The sequence below is a fragment of the Pipistrellus hanaki genome (genome assembly GCF_964339955.1).
Source record: "Pipistrellus hanaki genome assembly, chromosome: 11".
Classification (NCBI taxonomy): domain Eukaryota; kingdom Metazoa; phylum Chordata; class Mammalia; order Chiroptera; family Vespertilionidae; genus Pipistrellus; species Pipistrellus hanaki.
Window position 1 is genome coordinate 31,547,918 of NC_140513.1, and position 17,474 is coordinate 31,565,391.

Genomic DNA, 17,474 nt, shown 5'->3' on the forward strand with positions numbered 1-17,474 from the left:
TAGAGAGATGCTGCATAATTAAGGTTAGAAATTGTTCTCTGAAAGAGTGGAACACTTAACTGTGTGTTGAACAACAAGCTGCTGACTGTTATAAAATGTTTTCATTCAACTTATCATTAGATTCAGCCGGCCAGCATTTATGGAGGATGTGATCTCAGTTAGCACGTGGCGAGGTGGCCTCTGGGCAGAGGACCAAGGTGGAATTGTTCCAGGGCGGGGCCTGGGGAAGGACCTGCTGATAGCAGGGGGCGGATGTGGGTGAGGCACTGCCCTGAGGAAACGGGCAGCAAGGGAAGGGCAGCATCTTGGATGTGAATTCCTACGTTGACAGTAGTTGGCTAGGACCACCAGTGATGCCATTCCAACAAGTGGCTGGCAGAACGGTGCGCCAGGCACTGAGCCAAGGGCTTCCAGATGCTCTCTCCTGATATATATGTTTTTTATCCTATACAAGTATCCTACAACTCCGATTCTCCACTTGGAGAACGTGGCAAGGTACAAAGAAGGAAATTAAAATCCCCAATTGCACCACCAAGGAAAAATATACCCTGTATGCCAATTATGTCAACTATAACACAGGTGATTAATAACAAGAGCACTGGTTGAGTGTTATGATGTGACAAGGATAGGTGAGCTCTTCATGTTATCTCACTGAATGGTCACAAGAGCTCAGTGAGGTGGTTACTGGTTTCATATCATTTAACAGATGAGGAAACTGAGGCACATGGATTCAGTAAACAGCCTGAGATCAGACAACTAACTGTTGATGGAGTTCGCTTTACCCTGTTGATCACCGTCCAAAGCCCCATTGTCTTAATTGTACTGTTCTACCTTCTTGTCCACATGGTTTTAGAACCTGCTTCTCACTTTCATTTTCTGTCTTTTTTTCTGCTTGAGGTGTAACTGACACATAAAATTCTAAGCTATTTAAAGTATATACAACATGATGATTTGATACATGTATACACTGTGAAAGGATTCCCTCCATAGAATTAACACATCCACCACCTCACATATTTACTTTTTTTGGTGACATTACAAGTTCTACTGTAAGCAAATTTCAGTTAAACAAACAGTATTAGCCTTAGACATTATTCACCTTATAGGTAAGTTTATAATTTATTTTTACTTGCTCACCCAAACCTTTATTAAGTACCTATGATATGCACAAGCCTGTGCAAAATATTAAAAAAATACAAAGATGAATTTTAAAGTGATGCCAACTATCAAGGAGTTTGCAGTCTAATGGTAGTGACAAATAGTTTAACATAAAAAAGAAATAGCAAATAAACCTTTGCCCTTAATTAGAAAAAAATCACCTTATCTCTTCATTAAAAGCATAAATTTCCAGTAAGTAAATACTGCTATTATATACCTTTATTAGTTAATCCTCTTTATGAGTTGATTATTTTTTATAAAAGAAAATGTCTCACTCTATTACATCTTTATATTTAATTCTCATAACAAAAAATTTGCTCACAGAGGAAAAATGATAAAAGTCATATAATAGAAAGACAAAGTGTGTCTGGAATAATATGTAAAAAAATTGAACACCCTGGTTCTAGTATTAAAGAGGTAAGCCTGAATTATTTGGAGACTTGCCTTGGACAAGTTATTATGCACAATTTCATCTCATTTAAAACTAGCTTGTTATTTATTATGATTATAATTCAGAATGCTATGATTATTTCTATCTGCCATAATACACAAGGTTAAAAAGTAAGTATAAAAACTTTTCTAATAATTTATATGTCAAAAATAATTTAGACTAAAGCCAGAGATAAAAAGAAAAACTGATAATAGGGTGGATAATTTAATAATAAACTTTCAGTGCAAAAATAAATGTAGGTTTGCAAGTACCTATTTTTTCCTATATTTTATTACTTTTAAAAAATGGTCCAGATTTTTAAAAATTAAATAAAAATAAAAATGGTTCAGATAAGAAAGTTTACTAAAACAACTGTGAGGGTTCATTTTGTGAAATGTATTGCAGAGAAAAAGAATGGCTAAACAGTACAATTTTAAGATATGTATTGATTTATGCTTTCCAGAAAATTTTTTTCAAACAAATCACCAAAGGACAATACTTTTCTCTGCTTTCAATGCTAAGCCAGTTTTTTTCTACCAAAAATAATGAGATAATAATCAGTTTGTGACAGCTGTGATTATCAACCGATTTTTAAAAATGCAAGTAAGAGCAAAGTTGCAAACAGAGCACATGTAGCAATTTAAAAAACTCAATAGGCAAAGCCTTACCAGGACTAAATGACTAATCAGCTGGATTTGCCATTTTGGCTACAGATAACTTTGCTAAAGAGCCCTGCACACATCAGAAGGGTTCCTTCCTATCCACGTTCCTAACACAACAAGCAAAGCTGCTAACACTGGATGCTGCAAAAAACAGCAATGGCACAGAGAGGAGGCCCTGCTGATTCTGGTTTATTCTGCAACAAATTTCTCTTCTCCACTTTCTTCTTTGGCTTCTCTTTCCTTGCGAGAATCCTGGCTGTTGGTTTCAATGAAATCATTTTCTTCCCCATTCTCTCCTCCCATATTTTCTTCTTCATTAAAGCTTTCTTTATCCTCAGTGAAACTTTTCATCTCTTAATTGCTGAAGAGCTCAAATATTTTTCCACTTCGGCCTTTCTTTGAAACAAACTCGTCAGATATTCCTAGTGCTTGTAGGGTGTTATGAGTAATGCTTTTCTGCTGCCATTCTTGCATTTTTCTGAGCAGCTCTTTGAAATAGCAGTGGCCTGTATTTTAATTTTTTCTCTAGTTCTCACCGGTATTATCTCATCCTTTCCTTTCCACTCTTTCTGAAAGATTTTATTCTGGATTTAGACATTTGAGCTAAACTTTGATGTGAGTCATAAGCCTTAGTCTGGGTTGTCAGGAGTTTCTGCAATTCCTTCATTCTTTGTTTCTGCTTAGTTAGGGTCCGAGTTCTCTCTTCCAACATTTTCTTTTCCTCAAGTAATCTGCTGGCTTGTTCTCTTCCTCTGGAAGATACTGTGGGCATTGGAGGATTGTCGTTATAAAGCACATGCTTTGCATTGGGACTTCTAATTGTGACTTGTGCCTTAGAGACTGATAAGCCCACTGTGTTTCTTTCAAATTTCCTTCATCTGCTTTATTATCTGCCAAATTTTTCTCTCTTTTAGTGGATGCATGTGAGGCCGCATGAAGATCAGACGGTTTGTAAACTAACAGGATTTTTTGACTTTTCTGCTCTGAGAGGTGCTTCTGCTATCTCTCAGGAGGTTCTCCAAAATCAGCAAACTGGCTCTTAGACTTGCATTTATACTTCAACTTTTTAGCCCGGTCGGAATCCCTGGGCTGCCTTGTAGCAAAACTTCTGTGAGGTGGACTCGAAGGCAGAGGGTATGAATTCGGTAGAAGTTCTTGGGCTCTCCGCTGTGTCTTAATGTTTCTAAAGAGCTCTTCTTCTTCTAATGTGCTATTGGTAGTTGAACTGTACGTAGATCGAGGTATAGGTCTGGCTTTAAATTGATTTGTTTTCTTTTTAGACTTAATAAAGCCTCCCAGCTGCTTTTCCCGGATTGCTCGCTTTTGTTCCTCCTTTGCAATAAACTTAAATGGCTTTTGTGAGGCCAAAAAACGCTTCTTTGTTTTTCTCCTTCATAGTTCTCTGATCTTCATTTTGCTTGACTATATTATGATAAAGGAGGGAAAAGACAAATTCTGGAACTGGGTTGGCTCGGAATATTTTCCTTCACTCTGAATCTTGTTTTTTGAGCAGTTTGTGTACCAATTCCACATCTGATTTATATTTCATGGTCTCTTCTTTTTTCTTCTGTTCTCTAATCATTTGAAAAGGCTCAGGTACTGTAGTCTTTGGCACCCATTCTTCTAATTTCTTCCTTGTTTTTTTAATTGCTGGGAAGTCAGCATCTTCACACGGAATGTAATCTTTAACAGAAACGTTGGTCCACGTGTTGTTGATGAGCTCCTTAGCACAGGTCATCATTCTGCTTTCCTCAGGATGGTCTTTTTCCAAGTTGGGCAGCTCACCTTCAGAGGAAGACACAATCAAGGAGGAAGGATGACCTAAATCAGGTTCTGAAAGTGATGGGATTTACGAGATAGGGTGACAGTTCTTTTCTGATACACACATGGAAGAGATGCTAGAAGCTTCATCCCTGATGATCACTGGCTGCAGTTTCTATAAATTTAATTTATTCTGGTACATTTCCTCTAAATTTGCCATAGTTACCATGTGGGCAGTCTTCAGCTCTTTTAGTTTCCTGAAATATTCATCATTAGAGCGGTAAAATCAGAAATGTTCACAGGGCCCTCCTAGTTCATATATGTTAGGTTATTCACCCTGGAAATGACGTTAAAGTCAGTCATCGCCCGCGCCTGTTGCACTGCCTTCTCATCTTCCTGTTCCTCCTCCTCCTTTTCCTCTTTGTCCTCCTCTTCCTCCCAGGCTGCCACCGAGGCCACCAGATTCTCTAAGGCACATGTGTCAAACACAAGGCCCGCGGGCCAAATCCAGCCCGCCAGGCCTTGCAATGTGGCCCGCACCGCGCTGTCATCTCTGCACTCCGCTGTCAGTTTATGACATTGTCAGTTTATGACTGTTCAGTAAACCATTCGGCCCGCGATTTAGGCTGGATTTTAGATTTTGGCCCCTTCTCTGATTGAGTTCGACACCCCTACTCTAAGGGTTCTGGACCTGGGCGGCCTGCGCAGGGGTGTTGGGCTTTGCCGGGGCATGGACACTGGAGGCCGCCAGTTCTGCTTGTCCTCTTTCCTAACGTCTCCCTCTCTCCCATAGCCCTGACGATCACCATTCTACTGTTTCTAAGTTTGACTTTTTAATGTGTGATAGTCTTGTCTGGCTTATATCACTTAGCATAATGCCCTTCTCCAAGTTTTTCCATATTGTCCCAAATGGCAGGATTTCCTTCTTTTAAAGACTGAATAATATTCTTGGTGTGTGTGTGTGTGTGTGTGTGTGTGTGTGTGTGTGTGACATTTTTTTAATCCATCTGTTGAGGGGCATTTAGGTTGTTCCCAAACCTTGGCTATTGTAAATAATGCTGCAATGAACGTGGGAGCGCAGGTATTTCTTTGAGGTTATGATTTTGTTTCCTTGGAATATATATACCCAGAATTGAGAATCTTGGGTCATAATGGTAATTCTATTTTTCATTTTCTGAGAAACCTTGGTAGTGTTTTCCAGGGTGGCTGCAGCAATTTACATTCCCATCAGCAGTGTAAAAGGGTTTTCTGCTGTTCACATTAAGCTATCACAAGTCCCTCTTCTCCCATCCCAATATTTCTAATATTTCTGCAGTGTTCAGTTTTTTTTTGTTTTTTTTTTTGGCAACATTGATACACCACCATTTGTTAAACTACTTCTGCAATGTTGCATGGTTATTTTTACCACATTTTAACTCTGATAACTAATAGTGCACTAATAATCTTCAAATATAGAACTGTTTCTTCTTTTGAAATATTTCCTTGAAATAATGTCAAGAATGGAATTACTAGATCATAGGGTGGGAATGCATTATAAGCCTGTGTTTCATTTCTATAGTTAGCTTTCTTGTTTGCATAAAAGTAAAATCCTTTCCCTTCACCCAACACTAGCATCTCAGTCAAGAGTTTTATTTTTATCACGCATCTCAGGTGTAATATTTTTTGGGGGATGTTTTATATATGGCAAAATCAAAGGAAGGAAATACACTGTTCCCCTTTCCATAATACAACGCATCAGAACTCAAGCGAGGTCTATGTGCCGAAACCTCTGCCCTTCTGGTTTTCTCTCTGATATTGCATGCAGTGACCCGTATCCTACTTCTGCATAAAAGACACTTGATGAGAAAGACAAAGCTTTTGTTCTTTGGGTGAGTGATTGGTTGATTGCCTAGCATTTTCCACTTGGGAGCAAATTCCTTCTGTGATTTCCAGAGCTTGAAGAGACATTAGTTTGCTTTTCAATTTACATGGCCATTCTACTGAATCCAGCGCTCTGCGATTGGAATAGCCCCGATACATAACTTCCCATTCGGAATGTAAAGCGCAACCATTCTTAATAGTTTGGTTTATTGGCCACTCTTTTCTTTCCCCTAAGGTTTTCTTTCCCCTGGAGGTACATATATTAGTATTTTTTAAAGAAGACTGCCATTTTAGTGCCACCTCATGCATATCCTCTGCAGTGAAAAGCCTTTTAAAAACAACTATAGTCCCTTGGAAAGCAAGTCACTCAGGATGAGGAAACATTGATCTTGGGGGAGTGGGAGGGGCAGGGAGGAGGAGCCAGTGAGCCCTTGTCTATACTGTTCCTTTTTCTCTTTTAACCCTCTAAGAAAAGTAAGCATGATGTATAAGAAAATGCATGAGCAGGGAGTCTGAGCCTCAGGGACGGTGCTGGGTAGAGCAGCGGGATTAGGCAGTTGAGGGGTGACCGTTTTTAAGGTCTTTGGCAGATAGTCACCACCTGTATATTTGTTTTACTTGACTAGATTTTTAATTAAAGAAAAACTTGAATTTAAAAAAAAACCAACTTATTACTTATGAAGTTTTAGGTCACTTCCAATTTCTTCCTTTCACCCTTACAGCTAATCCAAGACCCTTGGCCTTGCTGACTCTCCCCTTCAGTGCTATGTTCTGAGATCAGCAGAGGAAGAGTACCTGCTCTCAGCAACTGGGGGGCCACATCCCGGATTCCGTTACCAGGGAAACCGGTTTCAGATGGGTGCAAAGCAGGTAAAAGGTTCAAACATCTTATTTGAAATAATGAAATAAGAACACAACCCATAGCTCCCTTCTCCCCCCACCTATCTTAATGTCAATTTCCATGGAAACAGGATCAGAAAGGCCGCTGACAGCCAGCAACTGACAGTAAATGCAACCTGCTCTCTAGGTGGCAGGCATCCTTTTGATATCTGCAAATGCCAATTTGTACAATCCTGTGACATATCGTCGGGCTGGAAAGACTCTCTTATTTGAAGAGTGAATAAAATAGAATCTACCCAGCCAAGATGTCTGTCCTTCTATGTTTTATTAAACAATCATTCAGGAATGTGGTCCAGTCTGTTATTATTGCTTTCCATGACACACACTTTGTCAATACACAAACCTCCGTGTCAGTCATGTTTGCCTCTCTAATATTGGGGCTAATACTTAACAGCGTGATACCATCTCTTCTGGGCTGTAATTTATTATATTTTGACGGAATATGCAGACTTTCCATACCTTCGACATAGAGAGTGTAAATGTGAGTGCTGCTTTTAATCTCTGCATCAGAGTCTTAATAGGTGTCACATTGTCTTCTAATTTATATCCATTTTAGGTGCTTTGCCTTTTAGAAGACATAGACTCTCAGGATGAAATAGTTAGAAATCTTAACATTCACATCTAAATCATTGAAAAGCCCCAGCATCTGCAGAGCCAATGCCACGCAGGTAAGCAAGATACTGTTGATAAAAATGTTAGCCCAAACACAAGATATAGATACATCAGCTGTATAACAAGCTTATTACTTCATCTAACATACATTTACTAAGTACTCTACTTGCCACATTTCATTTAAAAAAATAATAAGACCTAGCTTATGCCCTAAAAAAAAAAATCTGAGTCACACCCAAATAGCAGGGACCTGAGGCTGCATGGTGCCTGGCCAGGGCGAGGGACCTCAAGCCGCGGCCCCCCCTTCCCCCCCTCCCCCCTGCTCCCCAGGGCTTGACAGGAGGCCTCAGTACACGTCCCCACACTGCGGGACTTGACAGGGGACCTCAGGCTGCCCCCTTCACCTGGTGGGGCTTGATGGGGGACCTCAGACCGCACCCTCCCCCCCACCCCAGTGCCACACACACACACACACACACACACACACACACACACAAAATATATATTGCATTATCTATTTGTCCATCTGTCTATATCTAAGCTATTGGTTCTTTTTCCTCAGAGAGCCCATATTAGTACAATGGATAAATAAGCTGTGATACATCAAGACAAAGAAGTATTATTCAGCACTAAAAAGAAATGAGCTATCAAACCATGAAAAGAATGGATGAACTTTAAATGTATATTACTAAGTTAAAAAAAAAAAAAAGCTAACCTGAAAAGGCTACATACTGTATGATTTCAACCATATAGCATATGAACCAAGTAGGGGTTATATTGTTAACTCTGCTTTTAAATATCAGTAAGCCTTATTTTATTATTTTAGGTTGTAAATAAATGTACATGTGCATACATAAATATGAGTTAAAATGTTACTGTTTTCTCCCTTGCCTCAGTGGAGCATCTTTCACACAAGGTTATATGGACCATTTGGTTCACAAGATGCCTCAAAGGAGGGTAGGGGCAGTGGATGGAGCTGACAGTGATGTCCTAAAAGCAAATTGTGGTGTGTTGCAGATTCTGTGTACAGGTGAAGTGGATTTCTGTACTAAGGATTTCCAGCAGTGGGACTGGAGGTTTACAATGATACAAGCATAAGAAACTCAAAATGTCAGTGCTGGCACTTCTACTTGGTGTATTGGGAATTCTTCATCAAATTATTAGATTAAAAAAAAAGATGAGGTTTTCTTTAGATCTAATAAGAAGTTTGTACCAAAGAAAAATTCAAAATGATAAAGAAGACTGACAAAAGTGGGTAAGGATGCACTTCAGCCTAATGTGTTGTTGGGTTCTTTTGGTAAATGGCCCCTGTGGATTACTCTTCCCTGTGCACCTCTATGCAATGTGAGGTTACTGCTAGTCCCATCAAAAGTCGGGGTGTATTTTTCCTCTAGAATGTGAGCTGGCCTTGTGATTTCCTTTTGACCAACAGCACATGGGGGAAGTGACTTCTGCTCGTTTCTCTAGAGGTCCTTTAGCTTCCACTCTCACACTCTCATGTGTGAAGAAGTCTAGTCTAGTCTCCTGGGGTTGAGTGCTCACGTGGAGGATAACGGGGTGCTGACAGCCAGCAACAATAGCCAGACAAAACTAAAGTCAGCCCCAGTCAAACCCGCAGAAGACCGTACCTGCACAAGGCCAGCAGGACAGTGACCAGACTTCCAACAAACGGAATTGTGAAAATTAATCATTGCTTCAAGCACTAAGTCTTTTTTTTCGGGGGGGGGGGGGGCTCGGGGGAGGTTGGTTACATAGCAACAGTTAAAAATGATAGCTGGTCTCAGAATGTACCAATCTATATAAGAAAGCATCGTCCAACCTGTCCTCTAGGCACGGTGCATGTTCTCCATCCTCATGAGCATTCCGAATAGCACCCTGCATGGGAGGCTCAGCAAGTTTTCTGAGTTGGATCAGCAGCAGGTTCATTCAGGACCACATGGACTTCTGGGAAAGCTCTAAATTGTTGGGCTGCAGGACTCACAGGGCCTATCCCTTTGTTTCTGCAGAATGATACATAATCATTCTAGCTAACCATATATCAATAGCTTGAAAATACTTACTTTTCCAATGAAGAACATACACCTAACATTTCTAAGCTAATTAAGGAACCCTCACTGCTAATTTAGATAATGATATTTGAAGCATTTGCAGAATGTGGAGTATGAACTCTAGACTAGAGTCCTTTACTTCCCAATTCACTGCCCCTAGAGCAGGGATCCCTGACTAGTCAAGTGCTCATAACTACCAGGGAGATAGACATAACCTACACATCCTGTGGATCCACGATTTTATCCATGTCTCTTTCCTTTTTCCTCTCTCCAGGCTGAAACCTCAGACCTACATACAGTCCTTCTTTATCTGAAGTTTCTCTTCCCATCGTTTCAGTTACCCTCAGTCAACCACGGTCTGAAAATATTAAATGGAAAATTCCAGAAATAAACAACTCATAAGTCTTAAATTGCACGCCATTCTGAGCAGCATGGTGAAATGTGCTATTCTGCTCCCTCAGGCCTGAGATGTGAATCATCCTTGTCCAGCGTATCCACACTGTGGACACTCCCTGCCCTTTAGTCACTCAGGAGCCATGTGAGTTATCAGATCAACTGTCTGTATCACAGTGCTTGTGTCCAAGTAATCCTCGTTTTACTTAATAATGGCCTCAAGGGCAATGGATATGCCAAAGAGAAGCCATAAAGTGCTCCTTTAAGAGAAGAGGTGAAAGTTCTCAACTTAATAAAGAAAGAAAAAAAATTGTATGCTGAGGAAGCTAAAATATATGGTAAGAATGAATCTTCTATCTGTCAAATTGTGAAGAAGGAAAAACACATTTGTTCTAGTTTTGGCCCTCCTTCTGACAACAATGCCTAGGTCATTCACCTCACTTCACCCATCATGTAAATGTTTTATCATCTCAGGTCATCACAAGAAGAAGGGTGAGTATAGATAGTACAGTAGGTTATTTGAGAAACCACATTCACATAACTTTTAATTCAGTATAATTGTTCTACATTATTATTAGTTATTGTTGTCAATCTCGTATTGTGTCTAGTTTAAATTACATTTTATTATAGGCATGCATGTATATATAGAAAGCAAACAGTATACATAGTGTTTGGTATTATGCATATTTTCAGGCACCGGGATGATCTAGCCACTGTGGATAAGGGGGCAGGATGGGGCAAAAGTAGGTTTACAGTTAATCGTGTGGAAAACAATGCAATAATTAAGTAATAATAAAAGAATAAGCTCTGTGTTTCGTTCACTCACGATTGCAAACCTACTTTTGTAACCCCCCTCCTATATATACAAGGCCACTGAGCTGCAAGAGGAGAGGAACTTCCCAAGGGAGCAGGACAGGACTGAGTGGAGGCTGGGAGGACACTCAGGGGCCCATCTAGGAGGAATCAGGAAAACAACAAGGCTTGGTCTGACTTTTGGCTCCCACTCAGTGTTTTTAAATCATTATTTCTCCACTTTTTCAGGTCAGGGCACACACACACACACACACACACACACACACACACAATACTGAAAAGATAAAATGGCAGGATAGAGAGCACGGAGACATAGAAGCTGCTGGTGCTGACTATCCCAGACCCTCAGGGCAACAATGGGAAGTTCTGGCTATTTGTTTAAAAAAACACACAAAAGCCTTCTATCATGTCACACATAAGAAAATTAAGTCAATAAAAGGTGACTATTTCTATAATGGGTAGGAAAATTTTCACTACCCTGTGATATCACTGTGAGTCTCTGTATCTGGTCACCTGCAGTCACAAAATTCTGTAGGCAAGTTAAATTAATGGGAGCTTAAAACTATATTGTAGAAAAAACAGTCACGTTATTACTTTCATAAACTCTATAAACCAGACAGTAAAGTCTAAATATCTACTTATGAGTTAAATCAGAAGAGCTAATAAAAGAACTATAATTCCCAATTAAATAAAGAATAAAAATGTTCCAAGTTTCCAAATTAGCTGTCTAGAATTAGTTGGGTCTAAATAAAACTCAGTCACAAGGGTAAAGATGAAAATGACATATTTAAGAGATTGCTATCTATGTTTCAGAGACCTGCATCTTACCTCATTCCTTTCAGCATACCTCAGCCCACGTAGGCTGTCCTATCTCCCATCTCAAAACCAAAAATCAAAGACAAACATCAAAACAAAAAAAATTTCCTTAACTCCATGCCCTGGAGGTACTACTCCATTTGTCTTCTCCTTATCACATCAGTTCTTTTCAGAAGAATTCCATTCCCCAGCCTCCATTCCTTCACCCTCTGCCTCCATTCAATCACCCATCAGGCTTCTGATCCCATCCACACCATGGACACTGCCCCCAACAAGGTCTCCAGTGCTCTCTTGCCAAGCCCACTGGCAAGGTCTTCATGTTTTCCTTGTTCCAACTCTGAGCAGCTTTTAAAAGTTGACTACTCTGTCCTTCCAGAAACACCTTCTTTGCTTTGGAGATGCCAAAGTGCCAGGTTGCTTCCCACCTCTCTGGAGGCTGCCTTCCCTCATGGCACCCCCTATCTACACTAATAAAAGAGAAAGATGCAAATTGACCATACCTCCATGATGCCCACCAGCCAATCAGGAGGGAATATGCAAATCAGAAGGGCAAAGATGGTGGCGGCCCTGCCTCTCAGCCACTCCAGGCACAGAACAGCCAGGCAGAGCAGGAGACCTGCTATCAGAGGGAGGGTGGGGGGCAAAGGGATCTACAGGAGTGGCACTCTGGCTGCAGCAAAGACAAAGATGGCAGACTCTGGCCAGAGCGAAGGTGGAAGGCAGTGGCCAGAGCAAAGGCCTGGGTCCAGGTTGCCGGAGGAAAACCAGAGCTGGAAGCCAGGGGAAAGAAGGCCTATTGCACGAATCTTCATGCAACGGGCCTCTAGTTCCTTTATAACTTTCCAGCCACCCTTGCTTTCCATCTCTAAAACATGCCAAGCTTGTTCAAGTTTGTCCAGGGCCTTTGCACAAACTGTTCTTTCTGCCTGTTTTTCACATGGAGGTTCCTCCTCATCATTCAGCCCAAATATCATTACCTTAGAGCAAGCATGTCAAACTCAAAGGCTAACATGGGCAAAATAAACAAGGCATATGGCCCGTGGGCCATGAGTTTGACATGCTTGCCTTAGAGAGTTACTGACATCATTATCTAAAGTTACCACACTCCTCATCTTGTCCCCTTGTTACTGTTTTATTTTTCCATTCTTGTATTTCTATCTTAAATCATTATGTGTGAACTTGTTCACTATTTTTCTTTCTCCCCAAGACTATTAATTCCCTGAAAGCAAGCTCAATATCTGTGGCAACCTGAAGATACTCATTATGATAGCCAGGTGCCAATATGGCTTCCAGGCCCCGTGGAGTTCCTTCATACACTGAATCAGGGTTAATCTATGTGACCAATGGAATAATAACTTTAAAAAATGACAGTCTTGCCTTGTTTGCTTGGATTGCTTCTTTTGGGAGAAGCCAGCTGCCATGTTGTGAGGTCATTCAAGTAGCCCCGCGGAGAGAACTGAGGCCTCTTCTAACAACCAGCACCGATTTTTCAGCTATGTGAGTCCTTTCATTGACTCTAGCCTGCCAATATCTGACTGCACCCTCATCAGAGACCCCCAAACCAAGCCAGACTCACATTCCTGATCCACAGAGACCATGAGTGATAAAAAAAAAAAAGAGCATTGTGATCCAAAAAAAAAAAAAATTAAAAAATTAAAAACAACAATAACAAAATGAACATTGTTGTTTTAAATCAGTTTTTTTTTTTTTTTTTTTTTTTTTTTTGGTGTGGTTTGTTATGTAGCATTAGATAATTAATGCAGATATCTATACTTTATTCACTTGAAAAGAATGCCAAACTGGCAACTGAATTCCTGCCCTTCCCTTAACCATATTTGGCTTCACTGTGAATCCGCATACTATCACCAGACTATCCACAAGTGTTTAATGATTGCATGCTTTATGGCAAACACTACTAAGCTAGAGATACAGAGATCAACAAGGTACGGCCCAGGCTCTCAAGTGGCTCCTGATAGAATTTAAAAGCCAAGAGAATCTCCCTTGATGGAATGTAGGAGACAAAAAAGAGCATTTAAAAAGTTTACATACACTAGAAATTAAAGGATGATGATTTTAAAGGGAGGCAAGAGATCTTCAAGTTTGTTTACCAGGAGAAGTTTTCATGGTAGAGATGGCCATGGACCTACATGAAAAAACACGGTTTAAATCTAGAATATTTACGGTTCTCAAACTTTGGCGTGCATCAGAATCACCTGGAGAGCTTGTTAAAACTCAGATTCCTAGACCCTATCCCCAGAGTTTCTGCTTCAGTCAGTGTGGAGTGGGGGCTCAAGAATTTGCATTTCTAACAAGTTCCCAGATGATGCTGATGATGCTGGTCCAGAGACTACACACCTTGCTGCCTCCTCCTCGAAGTGTGGTCCAGACACCAGCAACATCAGTACCTCCTGGAAGCTTGTTTGAAGTGTAGATTCTCCAGCCGCACCCCACACCTACTGGACCAGAATCTTCATGTTAACAAGATCCCCAGGTAACTCGCGCACATTAAAGTTTGAGAACCTCTGCTTCGGGGGGGAAAGGCAGGTTATGCTCTCTTCAGCGAGCTGACAAGTGCTGGATTAGCTGAGCACATCTGAGGTCAGGCCTAGCCTGTGTGTATGAGAGAATTCTTCTCTATGGGCAGCCCATTTGGTTTCATTGATTTTTCTTAGGCAGATCATTTTTTTTATTTTTATTCATTGATTTTTGCTGCAGCATGAGTCTTCCTCATCAGCTCTCGGCAGATTAATTTCAATTCGTTTTGATTCATTTCCTCACCAGCTTGGCATGTCTCCCCTGGCATCGGGCAGTGCAAATAATTGTGCTTGGCTGCAAGTGACCAGTTATGGCACGACTGTGGAACACTGCAAAAGGTCAAGGGGATACTGTCTGTATCAAAGCACTGGGGCTTGGATGCCTTCTGGAAAGCCAGGGAATTTGAGCCAGGGCCAGGCTTGGGGCCCAGGGGGGTCTGTGCTGTTTGCCGAGAAGCAGGTGACAAAGTGAGCACACCTGTGGCAATGCTCCGGACACAGCTGAAAAATTCGATGCTAACTCAAGGAGGAATGGGTGGTTTTCCACCGGCGATGGCGCGATAGGCGTGGTGACATCAGCTGCTCTCATGTTCAGCCCAAAGAATTTTATCTCGTGCCGTTTGTTGCTCTCACAAAGGCCACGCTGCTCCCATAACAGAGGGAGCCACTGTGTCTGTATTGCCATTTTAAGACTCAGGGAAAGAAAATCCTGTTCCTCAAATCTCCTGATCCCAAATTTTCCTTCTTTCCTTCTCTTATTTGTAGGTTTTCCTATTTTATTCCATCGACTGAAATCACAGGTGAGCTACATTCTTCGAAGAGTTAGCTAGCTTCCTTTTTAAAAAGGGATTTTCCTCCCCTCTTTGTGGGAGAGGTGGTTTCACAGATACACACTTATCTCGAAACTCATCAAGTTGTGTGTGTTAAAAATACCTAGTTTTTTAAAAAATATATATATTTGTATTTATTTCATAGAGGAAGGGAGGGAGGGAGGGAGGGAGGAAGGGAGGGAAGGAGAGAAACATCAATAATGAGAGAAAATCATTGATCAGCTGCCTCCTGCATGCTCCACACTGGGGATTGAGTTGTAATCAAACCGTGACCTCCTTGCTCATAGGTTGACACTCATCCACTGAGCCATACCAGGTGAGCAATATTCAGCTTTTTGTATGACAATCATATCTTAATAAAAGTGGTTTTAAAAATAAATAAGTAAATAAATAAATAGACATTCTCTTTTACCCTTCATTCAAAAGTCACGTAGCAAACATTCATTGTCTTTGGGCAAAGATGAAAAAGACAATCTCTTTCCTTAAGGAGGAAAGACACACATTTTTAAAAACTGCAACATAGTGCGATATGTATCTATATCAGTGTTTCCCAAACTTCTCTCATGATGAGAATCACCTGGTGGAGTTGTTAAAACACAGATTCCTGAATCCCAACTAAGAAGTGCTAAACTAGAATTTTTGGGAACATATAGGTAAAATTGTATACTTAACTTAGTGCTCTGTTTTAGAGCACTAGTTAAGTATACAATTAGTGCTCTGTTTTAGAGCACTAGTTAAGTATACAATTAGTGCTCTGTTTTAGAGCACTAGTTAAGTATACAATTTTGCCTATATGTTCCCAAAAATTCTAGTTTAGCACTTCTTAGTTGGGATTCAGGAATCTGTATTTTAACAACTCCACCAGGTGATTCTCATCTTGAGAGAAGTTTGGGAAACACTGATCTATATGAACGCACACAATCATTCCATTCTCTTAAGCAAAGGTACCCAAACTTTTGTGCAAATGCATTCTTTGGAGGGCATTTGCACAATGTCAAAACCACCTAAGGACCATTTCTCAAAAACGTTTCCCCTCTTTATTTTACTATTTTCCCGCCCCCCACCTCCCACCAGCACTCATTTCTCTTCCACCCTCCTCCACCTCCACCTGCCTGAGTCCCGTTAAGTGGCCAGGACTGCCCTCCCCGCAAAGCACGCCCCACCGAGGGCCACTCCCCTTCTCGTGAGCCCCACGGCCACGCCTCCCCACGAGCCCTTCAAACCCTCGTGCAAGTTCTCTCTCGGTGGAACGGCCTCGAAGCGTCCCCCTTGTTCGAGCGGAAGAGTCTCGGAGAGGAAACGCATGTCCCTTTCGGTGTGTGTCCCCCCCCCCCCCCCCCCCGCCCGCTCCCCGTGCCCTCGGTCCGGCCCCTCCACGCGGGGTAGGCGGTGAGGCGGACAGGCCCCTCCTGCACCCCGGCCCCTGGCTCCGGCAGGACCTGCTGGCCGTCCTCTGGATTCTGCACCCCCAAAACCCAATAGCCGGCCGACGAGCAGAGGACTTCGGGGAGCCCCTGTGGGAGATGCTGGGCCTGTCCCTGCTGTCTCGCTGGAAACCTGTCAGCTTCTGACGACCTCGGCCCACCTGGGTCCTTCCCCATCGCAGCTCACCGGGGACGTGGACCAGTCACGAGCCCCCCTACTTTCTACCGCACACTCGTGTTTTTGACGTTTATTTACACACTGGATGGGCTTGCTTTTCTGTGCTTCATCCGAAAGTGCACGGCGGTCGCATTCCAGAGCCGAATTACTGGACACAGTGGACCCCTTGGCCCGGGCAGGAACCAGGCGGATGCTGCCCGGAGTCGCCGCAGTGAACCAGGTAAGACTTCAACGCCAACCCAGGAGCCCGACCCTGGCTGGGTGGGTGTGAGCCAGGAGTGTTTCCCCATACAATGGTGCCTGAACTCTAAGATTGCCAACACGGATCTCGCTGAACTCTTAAGATAAAGGACGTGTGTTCTGAGTGCGCTAAGGGGGTTCAGAGGCAAGATGGAAACGTCAGTGTCAACCTGTGACAGGGAGAGGGAGGAGCAGTGGTTAGGTTCTGGGCAGAGTGGGTGGGTATTTGGGTGGGGGGGGGGGGTGAACTCGCAGATGGTGTGAGGGTGGGGGCTGCAATGTTTTCTTTGGGTCACACACCACCCCTAGATGGCGCTGTGAAGGTGGCCTAGAGGGAAGGGTCAGTTAGGGGACTTACCATTTAGGTCAGAGGGACCAGTCAGTCATTCCCTGTTAGTATGAATTTACAGAGACCCACTGTTTCCCTTCAAAGCTCTAGTTCCACAGTCGGCAAACAGCGGCTCTTTGGCCCCTTGAGTGTGACTCTTCCACAAAATACCACGGCCTGGGCGAGTCTATTTGAAGAAGTGGCGTTAGAAGAAGTTTAAGTTTAAAAAATTTGGCTCTCAAAAGAAATTTCAATCGTTGTACTGTTGATATTTGGCTCTGTTGGCTAAAGAGTTTGCCGGCCACTGCTCTCGTTGATATTGGCAGTAGGGAGGTGTGAGTTTTCCTGAGGTAGTGAGACCACGGCAGGACATTTGAGGCCGTAGATGCAGCTGAGAGTTCAGGTTTGGTGGAGGGGTGTGTGCCTCAGTGCACAGGGGCCACCTCTGGCAGCTTTCAGCCACCAAACCCATAAAATGGGGGCAGGG

The 17,474-nt window shown here is 42.3% G+C and overlaps 1 pseudogene across 1 annotated transcript; it reads right to left on the reverse strand.

Annotated features, from left to right (window-relative positions):
* Window positions 1-2,439: 2,439 nt before the first annotated feature.
* Window positions 2,440-7,239, reverse strand: LOC311630288 (protein FAM161A-like; annotated as a pseudogene). The gene is made up of 2 exons: window positions 7,231-7,239; window positions 2,440-4,320 (listed from the first exon to the last, which is right to left on the reverse strand). The product of its transcript is annotated as a protein FAM161A-like (transcript).
* Window positions 7,240-17,474: the final 10,235 nt, after the last annotated feature.